At 40.8% G+C, this 12,390-nt stretch overlaps 1 protein-coding gene across 1 annotated transcript in view; it reads left to right on the top strand.

Moving 5' to 3' along the window:
- The window catches only part of LOC138287186 (uncharacterized), a 107,243-nt gene that overhangs the window by 84,471 nt on the left and 10,382 nt on the right, over positions 1-12,390 (top strand). The gene's annotated exons all lie outside the window — the stretch shown is intronic.

Raw genomic sequence — 12,390 nt, 5'->3', positions numbered from 1 at the left:
GGTATAAATCCTGCGACTGTACATTCGATTATGGGTAAAGTACCCGCCAAACGAGAAGAAACTCTGTTTTGGTTAGCACAAAAAATTAATACGCTTGAGGCAGTTTTTCCCCATACGGGACCTCAGGATAAACATAGAATATTAACGATGTGCTTGCTCTTCGGGGTGGTCCCTACAGTAGAAAACTGTAATACCTGGGGTATGGTATTTGCCGTGCTCTACACAACCGCACACGGTACACCGACACTTGTCAATTTACCAGAAGTGCTGAAACAAATTCAAGATGAATATGGGGCTGCCCCGGCCCTAGATTTAGGGATTTTTAGAAACCTTAAAGGGGAAGCAGTCGCACTTGCAGTGCGCATGCAGCCTTGTGATGTCCCGCAACAAGATCAAGAACGAGAGCTGCCTAAAATAATAGCAGAAACCTATTCAAGTATCGGTCGAGATAGCCTAGGGGTCAGACCACAAAAACCTAAATTCCAGGGTAAATCAAATAAAGATAACACAAACAACAACCTGAGGGTAATAAGAAATGCTGGGATAAAAAGCAACAAATGCCTGAAAAAGAAAGGGGAGAATCTCCACGTACGGAGACCCGACAGAATAGGTATAATCTCAGAAATATAGATAATATCAAAACGCATGATAGATATCAATATACTGATACGCGCCAATCTCGTTCCTTTCAGGACTCATCGGAAAAGAGAAATGAGAGAGGTGGGCAATTAGAGCGAAGAACAGAGTACGTGAAACCGAGACAGGAATCACAACGCTCTTCGGAGGTTTCTGTTAAAAAGGAAGAGAAACCTGCCCAACAAAAACAACAATTTAAAAAGAAGAAAGTGGCAGCAGTCGCAGTCCGACATGCCACACAGGAAGAAGGTCCTCTTGAAGAACAAGAATTGGACTCTAGCATTGCCAGACAGCGCGGCAGAGGTCACAATAGTTTGCCGGAATCTTCTAGAGCATCTGGATGTGAAAGCAACTGATGACTTTATACAAGTAGAAACAGCGGACATGCGTGTCTCTAAGCCTGATAGGGTGTACAAAGTAACGCTGCAATTAGAAGGAGACATTGAACGCACAATAGGCGCAATCTTTTGGGATCGCATAGTAAAAGTGTATGATGTCTTGTTGGCTGAACAAGATTGGCCACCTGACTTTGCCCGTACCTGACCATCTGAAGAAGATGTCATTAAGCCTTCGTTCTCGCCCCAGAGGAACTAGCTGAATCCTATTCAATTGAATGGGATCTAACACAAGCACCTGCAATATACAGAAATCACGTAGGATTGGATAAAGATTCCCCCTACCATGTAATTCACATTAAAAGTGAACCTCAGCCACAACTGCAATATCCTATAAAACATGAAGCAAAAGCACCAGTGAGACAAATACTCAGGTAATTAGAGTACCAGGGTGTGATTGAACCCTCTGTTTCCCTAATGAATAACCCTTTATTCCCCGTAGCTAAACCGGACCATTCATACAGAATAGTCTTAGACTACAGACACCTAAATAGTCATACACGCACCTATGCCAAACAAAATTCACATAGCACTGCACTAATGAGCAACATAGTGTGTAAAAAATACAAAACAACACTAGACATTTCCAATGGGTTTTTCTGCCAGAATATAGCACCTGAAAGGAGAGACTTAACAATCTTAAGCGCACTAGGCTCTCAGAAAAAAATCTGTTGTTTACCTCAGGGGTATAAGAACAGCCCAGGACTGTTCGCGGCTCGTGTCACTGCCATTTTAGACGAGATCGACCCTGAAGCATTGTCCTATGTAGATGATATATATCTCACAGATGATGAATTACTACAACATTTAAGATGGGTAGCCCGCATTGTTGTAGGGTTTGCCAAATTTGGCCACAAATTTAACTTTAAAAAAACAAAAATTGCCTTCCTCAGCGTCCTGTTTCTAGGATATGAGCTGTCAAGTGAAGGGAAGAGCCTAGCGCCACAATTCTTAGAAAAGTGCGCATAGTTACAACCACCGAATACGATTAAAAAACTCCAATCATTATTGGGTTTCTTACATTTTGGCAGAACGTACATTCCAGATTATGCTACGCGCATAAAACCTTTACATGACCTAATCCGTCCCGATTTTTCAATTAAATTCTGGACAACTGAACTTACACACATCCTTAGAGAATTGCAGACAGACATGCTTGCAGCACAACATTTACACACAAAGGACAACAAAACACATTTGGTCATCAGGATAATAGCTGGGGCCATCGGTTTCACCTATGTGACATTTAATGAAGGTGAGACAGTCCCAATCACATACAAATCACATTTGTATTCAGCAGCTGAACAACCCTTTGCTCCCACAGAGAAAATTCTCACTGCCGTACAGATGGCTGGTATTAAAGAAATACCTCTTGCCCAAGAAAAACGCATTATTGTCATTTCTCCAATACAAGCCCTAGAGGCTGTTACAAAAGCTAGGGTTCTGAACGCAAAAGCACTACACCCACATTGGATACAATGGGCTACGTCTCTAACAGCCACTGATGTAGACTACATTTGTGACCCAAAGTTACAAACTCAGGAATTCCTACAATATGAAGTAGAATATCCAGTTCCAGCAAATACCTTGCCTATTGATCAGTATCATAGAGTCATGTACACTGATGGCTCTGCACAACCTGCGATTGGAACTAAACATCAATATTTTGCTGCTTGCGCAGTCATAAGTGGCTATATGGAAGAGGATACACTTTGTCCTCTACATACCTTTACACAGACCTTAGGGGATTGTACAGCACAATTGGCTGAGCTAAAAGCTCTGCTGATGGCACTGGAACATATAGATCCGGCACAGCTTACGCTGATTGTTTGTGATTCATATTATTGTGTCCAGTCCTTTAATGAATACCTGCATTATTGGCACCAGAATGGGTTCAGAGACTCCAAAGGCAACACCATTAAACACAGACTACTGTGGGGGAAAGTATCTGACCTGAAAGAGACGCTACCGAATGTCCATGTTGTACATACACTTGGACACCAGCGCATTGGAATACACATTGCTGGAAATACATTGGCTGATGAAGCCGCAAAGTCAGCAGTGGCAGTAGCCACTGTAGCTACAGTGACTCGCTCGAGTTCTAAACTAGACGCAGACATCTGGGCTGCCGTGAAAGCTACGGGTGATGGTACGCCACAACCTAAATGATTTCCTAACAAATATAATTATCATATGGGAAGTATGCTGAATGCTGAAGTTAAGATACCAGGCGTAGGCGTACGAGACAACCCTAACAAAGATATAAGACCACAATTGATTAAAGCAGTGCATGAGGGGGTAGCATCTGCACATGCTGGTGTGGCAGCTACAGTTTCAATCTTACAGTCCCGTTATTGGTGGCCAGGTCTCTACAAAGAGACTAAGCAGTATGTCCTTTGTTGTGACATCTGTCAACAAATCAAAGTTTCCACGGCCAAGCACCCGCCGCAGACACCCCTCTTACTTTCAAACACACCTTTACAGTGTGTGTACTTGGACCACTGCGGTCCCCTATCACCTGATAGTGCATACAAATACATATTAGTCGCTGTTGATTCATGCTCCAGATTTGTATGGGTGTGGTCACAACGCTCGTCTGCTGTTCGGACTGTTATTAAAGATTTGCGAGTCTTTATTGGTACATATGCAGTTGCGGCCTTCCATTTGGACCAGGGCCCTACTTTTGCCTCAAGGGCATTCAGGGACACCATGGCTTCGTTGGGGATCCAACTACAGTACTCGTTTCCATTTCATCCTGAGGGAAATAGTGTTGTGGAGTGATTAAACCGAGATTTAAAGCAATCCTTAACAGCCAGAGTCTTAGGTACGGGTCGTAGTTGGCTTAATCACCTGTATGGAGTCCAGAGAGCACTAAATAACCTGCAAAGAAGGCCCCTGGGGGGGTCGTACTTCATATGAGTGCCTGTTCGGAACTCAAATGTATGTTCCGATCTTGATGGTCCTGGCGTGGAGGCAGCAGAAACACCTTTTGACATAAATGAACGTGTCACTGTCTTAAAGGAATTGCAACAGTTCCGTGATCATAATTCTTCCAAAATTGCTGCCTCCACAGGAATTAAGGATGTGCCAGTAACATCTACCGACTGGATTCCCAGAGTTGGGGATCTTGTACATGAAAAAGTCACAGTGAAAAAGGAATTTGGCCCTTCTTATTGAGCACCAGTCCCTGTACTAGGGATACACGGTACCAGAACTGTTATTCTACCACTGTTGGCAGGTGCCAAAGAATTTTTTTTTGTCTCAATTGACAATGTCAAATTACACCATGTGGCCGATCCTGCACAGCTGACCAAGAGGAACATCCAGTAGTTCCAGAATTCCTTTCACTACTGGCGAAGAAGTTCCACTACAAGTTGTTTATACCAATGCTGATACCTCTCCGAGCTTGGGGAGGGTGGAAGATGATCTTACATTAGTTCCACTAACATCAACTAACTTAGAAACATTTGACCAAGTCAACTCGACTACAAGCCAAACGGATGGTGCTGTCTATTGTGTGCCACCACAGGAAACACCAACTCCACCACTGACAACAGCTACGCCATTTACACAAACTGCCTCTGGTTATTTTGCCGACTTCAATGATGATTTCTCAGACTCATTCGCCTCTTCGACAGCTGATTTTGTCAAGTGCACATAAGCTAACAAACTGGCTTGAAGAAACATATTTCATTTTTCCATGGAACTATATATGGCTTTCTCTGACTGTCCTACCCTTTCTCCTTTGGATTGGTTTTGTTATTACTTTTTTCTTATTAATACATGGTCATTTTCTTCCTGAAATATCAACAGTTGAATAGGTGGAGGAGGTTTTGAAACCACATTTTTCATCACACGAAGAGATTTATCTTTTGTGAACATTTCCGCAGTGCCAATTCCTGATGGGATTGTTTGGGAAAAAGTAATGTTTGAATCCCACGGAAATTATTCAAATACCATATATGTGTTCAAATTATCAATGAATGATATAGTAATACCAGGCATTGTATCCAATGAATGGGATGTGAAAACAGTTGATTCTATGATGAAAGAGTTGCAATATTATACTGTCTTTGAAAACGAAGATGTTTACTAATTCAAAGAAAATTATGGTGATATGTTTTGCTATAATTATTAAGGGCACCACTTCATACATAGAGCGAGCAGTCCCAAAATGGTATTTAATTACACGCAATGGGAACATTGTCCAACTCAATCCGCAAGGGAGTTCTAAAACATATTCTGAAAAATTTGCATATTTTACTGGCCACAATCAAAAGAATGCTGAGTCGTATTACTTTAAGGTACCACCTACTAAGGATATACACATGTTATTGACTAATACGAAATGTATATATTTGGAATCCTTTGTTTCCCGGTTATCAATACAAGGTTATGAATATTGGTCCAAATCCATTGATCTGAAAAGTGTCTGGGGAACAAAAAACTGGCAAATTAAGGGAAAAGAAACATTGTTTAGAGCATGTCTTATTTTGGTTCAGATGATCTTCTTAAATGAAACTGTGCAACAAATGAGTTGTTTAGGTTTAGCAACAATCAGAGAATTAAACACGCCCAGTATACCTGCCACTGCAAAATTTTACAAATGGCAAAAATACACGAATGCAACTAAAGATGAGCTCGATGAGTGGGTCCAGAATGGTACGTTTAATGCATCACTGACACGTCCAGGTGGGTGGTTATTGTGGCCAATAGATACCAATGGGTGTCATCAACGTTCTATTAACTCCTCGGGGTTTTAGGACGAGTAGGCCATACCCTTGCTATATATCTCCAAGACATGCAGATATCATTACAACATATAGTGTAGGAAAATTATGCCAACAGTGGCTAAAATCATCCCCACTAAATGCGGTTAAAGAACACCTCAATCTCCTGTCTAACTCCACTGACTTACAAGATTTCTTGTCAGGTCCCAGAACACCATGTAGGAAGCGTTTCTTATATGCAGTACACAATGAAATATGGAAACTTTCCCAACAAGATGCTGCTGCCCGGTTAAGACAAATAGATCAGGAAAATATAAAAAAGGCATTAGCTGTTGCGGATAATGGGATTAACACCTTGTATGACCAGATATATACAATTAACAACATTGTCTCTTCTGCTGTAGACATTATATAGTCTTCTTTATACCATGGACAGAGTCAGATTAGGTCCATTATGCAGTTGGGTTGGCCTCTTCAAACACTGAAGGCGGGTCGCGTTCCATGGCAGCACGTCAGTGCAGGGGAGATATTTTCTTCTTTTAATCTGACGTGACAACAACAGCTGATGGCTAAGAAAGAAGTGACTTATGTCATGCTTAACATAGAGAAATTAGAAAAGTTGCCTTTTACCGTGGCCGAAATACCATCGGCAGAGTGGTTAATACACGGGGTTATTAACCTGCCTATTTCCACACTACAATTCACCTCCTGTTTGAAACACATTCCGGTAGACAGATACGAAAAGCTGGGAGATAGTTACATCCGTGAGGTGTGGGAGTTTCCCTTCTCGTACAAATGGTTCAATGGCATGAAAGAGGTATTTCTTAGCGGTAGTGAATGCAAGACTTCTGTCAGCCATTCGATGATTTGTAAACAGCTGCCCTTGCATGGGGCGTGTAATGCCTCGGCTGTAAACTTGGCTTGTTATCTTAAGGGAGTTCCAGTCCCCTTGATTAGACCTACATTCCAGGTGTTTTCAAACGGCAGCTACGTCCTTCTCAATAGTGAGGACTGTTGTGGCATGCAAGCCGGAATAGTTTACGTTGTTTCGGTCTCTAAGGTCGCTACATGCTGCGGGAATGTCCTGTTTCCCCCACTAAATTTAAGGAGGTAGCTGATATCTGGCCTTACATTGCTACTTCAAACGTGAATTTTGACAAGTTAAGTAGACTCAAGGCTTTCTTGTTTCAAAAGCATGTGGCCCTTACATCTGCACGCGAGACCTACGCACTTCAAGTGGCAAGGTCATCAGCAGAAATACAGTTCCTGTTAAACACAAACTTTCAGAGACACTTTGGTGAACTTGTGGGACGAATATTTAATGAGTCCAGCATGACTGGAATAGCACATTTTTTCAAAGCTGTTGGTTCTGGTTTTGTTCACACCTTCTCCTCCATATTCGGTTTGATACCTTCAGCTATCCACTCAATGTTCGGTAGTATTTTTGAGGGATTTCCATAACTTTGGCTTTATTAGCTGGCATCCTGCTGTTGCTGTTGTTTATGCACAATGGCTGCCCCGCCGCAACAAGGGCAAATGACGGCGCTCCCATCAGCGCAGCTGTGTCGTGACCGTATGATGCAGAATTTTGGAGCAACACTCCTGGAGCATTTGGAGTGTGACTGGTCTTTGTCAATCAGACCGGTCTTGTATTGTGTGCAGCCCGTGTTCCGGTGCTTTTGGTGCTCTTTTGAACATGCACTGGAAGTTTGTCTTTCACAGCAGCACCCCCTAGCAATAGATGCTGATCTGTTGATGTTCTCGCTGAGGGTTCATTACCAGACATGCGCACTGAGGCTGCGTTTGCTACGTGAAGCTAATTATGGGTTACCCTTCCTGGAGGAAGTTGCCATCAACTCATCAACGGGCACTCCATGGGATGCCGCCTTGGTTGATACTGGGGCCATGGAACACACTTGCTCCTCGATAATTTTTGGCACAGACTTTCCGGTTCTGTCATCTGCCGAAGTGGAAGATCTCCTACTTTCCATGACTCGTACTTAATTCTGAACTTTTCTAAATTGACATTATCATTGAATTCGGTTATAAGCCACATGCTCATGTTTTAAATTGCCAAGTAGTGTGCTTGTGTGTCCTTTTAACTTGTCAAAATTGACTAGGGTTTTTTATATATCTTAGGGTGAGAATTTTTTTTTTTGGCTTGAACCACTTTCAACCGCCAAGGGGAGGGTGTTGTGTAGCCATTTTAGTGATAACTCCATGCACATTAGTTTAATACACTAGGCCGCTGTGCACCTTGACCTAGATATATGTTATTCAGCTTCGCACTGTTATTTTTACAGTAACCAGTTTTACGGTCTTGTTTTAATTTCTTCTATCTAACTGTTTTGCTTCGCCCAGCACTGTGTTCTCAAACAACGCATTCTTGATCACTTCGTTCTTCAGTCAAGGCTACAGTTTAGTACATTTTCGGTGAACGTGGTAGAAGTTTAGTCTCCAACATTTGTAGAAAATACACATCCTTACGTAGGGACATTTTCTTAGAACATTAGCTGTGTTATTATAGAAACACTTCCTAGTCCCATTACACGTTAAGAGGGAGATTCCAGCCAGGGAACCACAACTATATGCTGAATGCTTCGCTGCAGATGCTAACGCAGACTACAGGCCTCTGCTCAGGTATGAGGGTTGATGTCTTCCCTGGGGAACATGAAAGGCAGGATTAGAGATTAACATGCCATGCTCAAATTATGATTCAGATAGAAAGGAGTCCATCAACTTTAGTGGCAATATGATAGCATTATTCTTATGCTTCACTCTCATCGTCACCATTTTAATATTGTTATGTTGTGTTGTTCTGGTTATTGCAGCTCACGCTTTGCTATCTAAAATGCAGTCGTTTTATTAAACCAGTCTTTAAAACTTATACTGCTTTCATTGTCATTTATTCATGAGACCGAATTGCGAATGAGAGAACCGGATACGACCTGAGTGACCACGATTTCCCTGAGAAGTATGATATGTCATGCGCTCAGCTGCCCAATCATCTCTACCTTTCGGGAGAGATGAGGCACTGCTAGTTAGCCAGAGCAAAACCCGTTTTTTGAACTATAGGTGTCACCCACCGTGGATCAGACTCAGTCTCCCACACTGGGGACGATATTGCTGCTCAAAATCCAGTAGTCTCATTAGAATAATGAGAGCCTACGCGACAACCTCACCTATTACAACTATGTAGAGAACCCCCAAATCATTTTTTAAGATAGAAGGTCTGGCAAATCTCTTCAACATGATGACTGCCTTTGCGCCATAAATATATGGATGATGAATTACCATGTAAAGCTAAATACCACAAAGATAGAAATTATGAATGGTAGCAGAAAACATGGCTATTTCCAAGAAAACTTTGCCACCCAAATCTCAGCCACAGAGTCTGTAAAGCCAGTCAGACCCTCAAACTCAATCTTGAACTTAAATCTACAGGCTGGAAATAACCCAATCAGCTATCTACTTTCAAGAAGCAGGTGAATTAAAAATGGTGGATCATTTCATTGCCGGGTATTATATAGTGATGTAAGTTCATACAATATATTTTTGCCACACAGCCAACTGTAGCACACACCCCTTTCATTCAAGTAATGCATATTAAGGTATATTTGCTACAAGGGTTGTCAGTCACCAGTACTGTTCAGCCAGTAAACCCGCCAATACTAAATAAACAGGCATAGAATAACTGGTGAGATCCTGCAGGTTAACTGATGACTTCAATCTAGTCTAGACTATAGGTCTGACATATTTATAAAATATGGCCACTTCTCTCGTTCACAATTTCTTTCAGATATGAGATGATAATAACAATGCACATCCCAGCAGGTCTCTCACTTCTCTACCCCTCCAACAATGCCAGCTCTGGCGCTGAACAATACAGATGAGGGCAGATTTACCGATATTTTGCATCAGGGTTATGTCACTTTTGTGGCGGAGTCCCAAAGCAAAATAATTTTTGGTATTTACTAAGCTATCAAAGACACTTTGCATGGTATAGTAAATACAAAGTAATATAAGGCAGAGCGGAGCGCTGCCTTACATTGAGTTGAGTTGGGAAGGCTTTGCATGGGCGTTACAATGCACTCACCCATGGATTTTGTCGCATTCCCAGATTTACTAAAGCTAGTAAACCTGAGAAAGGCATCAAAATGTAATGCAACAAGGGGAAATATCTTTATTTCTCCTTGGGCCAGATGTATCAAAGAATTTTGCATTCGCAAACGGTGCGAATTGCAGAATTCGGCGGTTTGCGAATGCAAAATCACCTTTCTGAATGTAAGAAAGGCATTCGCAGTGCAATTTTAAGGAATCGCTAAAGTAGCGATTCCATAAAAGTGGGACCCCATTTAGAGAATAGCAAATAGCGATTCTTTAAATAAGAAATCTCAAATAAGGAATCCTTATTTGCGATTTCTAAACCACATGTAACAAGCAATTCCTTAATGTGAATTAGGCATTAAGGAATCGCTATTACCACCAAGTTGAACTTGGTGGTAACCATGTGAAAATTTTAAAAATGCATTAAGAATTATCATTGAATTTATGTGCTAACATAATAGAAATGTACTAATGCATTACAGTTAATGATTTAATTTTATGTGTTTGCTTTATTAATTGAAGGCCTTATGATAGAAAAGTGTGGGCTTACATTTCTGCACAAGCCTCATATTAAAGCTGCCCTATTAAAATGATGTTATGAAGAATGTGTGCTGGAAGAAATTGATACATGAATTTTTTCACACAGAGTTGACCAGGCGATTTGTAGATGGTTTACATTTTCTCATGAGAACTGTTTCCTAGAATGTTTTGTACTAGTTATTGAAACAATGTCTAGCTTAGTGCGTGAGATGACGATGTTTCCCAGGAGTTAACAATGGAGGCGCTGACGGAAGTACGGAAGAAGGAAGAAAATTGTTACCTGACGGACAGGACGTGAGAAATGGAAGAAGAAGAAACATTCACCGACACATGAACAACAGTTTAGTTATAATTTCGATTTTGGGCTTCATTCTCATTGGACTAACTGTGTACATACGATTTTCTGACCAAGGAAGTATGAGAAGATACTTTATGTGAGTTGAAACTTAGCCCGCTGTGTTTCTAGAGAAGTTAGTGTTTTTTCGGATCCCGTTTAAGTAACAGTCTTGTTTATGGAACTCTACAGTTCCATGTGTTCTGTTAATGCTAAATGCTGATCCCTTAGTTATTGCTTTTAAATGTCCTATTGCTAATACGGACCAGACGGATGTCCCCTGACAAAGAGATTATTTCTTGTTGACAACTTGAGGAGTGGTATAATGAAATGTTATTTTTTCTATGCTGTATTTGTGTTTTTTTTTAGGTACCAAGCGCTATTTTGCTAGAGCCACAGTTAGATGTTTTTCCAAATTAACTTTAACTACAATTGTTTGCATGAAGCCCAAACATGCTATTCTAATCCGAAGATTAGTTAGAAAGACATGTAAATGTTGACAATTATCATTAACAAATAATTGATTATGCTCATTTAAGCCTAGATGTATAATATTTCCGTTTTTCAGTTATTACTATTGTTAATTTGTACTGTAACCCTTGAGGCTCTAGCAAAATTGAGATTCTTTAGACGTTTTGGTCAACCTGTGTTGTTTAAATGTGCTTATCATTTCATTTTGAGACTAATTTACATGACATTAGCGTTGTTAATTTAGGGAAATAAATATGTAAAATTTACTTAAAGGTGTGGTTATTCATGACCAAATGGGTCATGATGCGTAAAGATTATTGACTCAAAACTTTATGTTGTGGGTTGATAATGAGATTTCTTTAAGCGTAGTCAAAATGTCCATTGAATCTCTAACGCGTTCCCTCATCAATTACTTATATAACACCCAATAAGGTTAGAGGCGCTCACAGTTTTGGTAGCAGAGGATGGTTAACCTCCTTAAGAGAACACCATCATTTTTTCATCTGTCATTATTTAGGTTCAGAATGTCGAATTGTATCATGTTGTAATTTGTCTGTTCAATAGGTCAATCGGGCGTGGTTGACAAACTCAGAGTGCTTGTTAAATAGAGTGTTGGTTTTCGATGGAGATTTGGTGAATCCTATGTGCACCAGGAAGTCCAAATGATCAGTTGAGAGTGAAATTTGGTGGTCAAATTTTGCTTGTGAGTCAGGGAAACTGAGATAGAAGGAGTATCTGTTAAAGCAAGAAAGCCGTCAGTGAAAACTCAATACAGTTCCTGAAGCGATTGTGTTACGTTCCTTTAGTAAACAGACAAGTTTTGTCTATTGATTTTTATTTAGTTCTCACAATAATTTGCATTACGTTTTGTGTGATTCCGAGTTGAGGAAGACAAGCCGAAGGGCTATGTCAGCTGCTGTACGTGTCAGTGTGACGTCACTAGAGCCACGCTGGGATAGGTTGGTTGTTGAGAAGGGTCGCATACCGATTGGTGGACAATGGTGAAGCGTAATTGGTTAAGACGGTAGACAAAAAAGGATTTTGAGATTGAAACTTACTTACTGACTTGATTAAAAGAAAGATTTAAAGATGAAAATTAAGTTTTTCAAAGCATTAAAAAGTGCCCTAAGAGGAAATGTGTTCATTCCAGTTAAAGTAGGAGAAACTGCACCGCTAG

Source organism: Pleurodeles waltl, chromosome 4_1 (genome assembly GCF_031143425.1).
Source record: "Pleurodeles waltl isolate 20211129_DDA chromosome 4_1, aPleWal1.hap1.20221129, whole genome shotgun sequence".
Lineage (NCBI taxonomy): Eukaryota > Metazoa > Chordata > Amphibia > Caudata > Salamandridae > Pleurodeles > Pleurodeles waltl.
The sequence above is the reverse complement of the archived record's forward strand: the minus strand, read 5'-3'. Positions and strand labels throughout refer to the sequence as shown.